Consider the following 1,544-nt stretch of genomic DNA (forward strand, 5'->3'; position numbering starts at 1 on the left):
TGTGTATATATACACACATTTCTATTCCCTTCAACTATTCTCATACTGAGAAAAGTTTCATAAATTATAATTATAATTTTTCCATGTAGGAATGTAAATAGTTCAACTTTGATAAGTTCCTTATGATTTCTTTTCCCTGTTTACCTTCTCATGCTTCTCTTGCTTCTTGTATCTGAATGTTAAATTTTCTATTCAACTCTGGTTTTTTCATCATGAATGCTTGAAAGTCCTCTATTCCATTGAATGACTATATTTTCCCCTGAAACATGATACTCAGTTTTGCTGGGTAGGTGACTCTTGGTTTTAATCCCAGCTCCTTTGACCTCCAGAATATCATATTCTAAGCCCTTCAATCCCTCAGTGTAGAAGCTGCCAGATGTTGTGTTATCCTGATTGTGTTTCCACAATATTCAAATTGTTTCTTCCTGGCTGCCTGTAATATTTTCTCCTTGATCTGGGAACTCTGGAACCTGGCTAAAATATTCCTAGGAGCTTTCTTTTTGGGATCTTTTTCAGGAGGTGATTGGTGGATTCTTTCAACCTCTATTTTGCCCTCTGGTTCTAAAACAAAGGGGCAATTTTCCTTGAGAATTTCTTGAAGAATGATTTCTAGGTTCTTTTTTTGATCATGGCTTTCAGGTAGTCCAATAATTTTTAAATTATCTCTCCTGGATCTATTTTCCAGGTCAGTGGTTTTTCCAATGAGATATTTCACATTGCCTTCTATTTTTTCATTTGTTTGGATCTGTTTAATAGAATCTTGATTTCTCATAAAGTCACTAGTTTCCATTTGCTCCAATCTAATTCTGAAGGAACAGTTCTCTTCAGTGAGCTTTTGAGATTCTTTTTCCATCTGGCAAATTCAGCTTTTTAAGGCATTCTTCTCCTCATTGCCTTTTTGAGCCTCTTTTCCCATTTGAGTTAGTCTATTTTTTAAGGTATTATTTTCTTCAGTCAGGTTGTTGACTCTCATTTCATGATTTTCTTGCATGGTTCTCATTTCTCTTCCCAATTTTTCCATCACTTCTCTTATTTGGTTTCAAAATCCTTCTTAAGGTCCTCTATGGCCTATAACCAGCTCATATTTTTCTTGGAAGCTTTTGGTGCAGGAGTTCTTACTTTGTTGTCTTGCTCCTGTTCCATGCTTTGATCCTTTTTGTCTCCAAAGAAGGAATCCAAAGTTGGACTGCTGTGTTTTCTTATGTTTGCTACTCAATTATTTGACTTTTGGGCTTTTTGCCACAGCCAAACTCTGCTTCCAGAGGGGGGGGGGGGCTTTGTCCCAAATTGTTGGGGTTTTCTCAGCTGCCAGAGCTATTAGTTGCCTGCCCTCTCTGAAGCCTCCACTGGCTCTAGCAAACTGGTCACACACCCCAGGACCTCCACCCTAGAGAGTGATCCAGATTCAAGTAGGTTAAAGCAAGAGCAATTACCCCTCAGACTAGTTGCTTGGTCTGCAGGCCAGGAGCTCTGAAGCAGCCATGGGGCGGTGGCTACTGTAAGGGTTATGGGATTTAAAGATCTCCCATGCCCCATGGACGTGC

Source organism: Petaurus breviceps, unplaced genomic scaffold, assembly GCF_028583685.1.
Source record: "Petaurus breviceps papuanus isolate PSGF00001 unplaced genomic scaffold, PetGlider_PUasm1.0 90977, whole genome shotgun sequence".
NCBI classification, from domain to species: domain Eukaryota; kingdom Metazoa; phylum Chordata; class Mammalia; order Diprotodontia; family Petauridae; genus Petaurus; species Petaurus breviceps.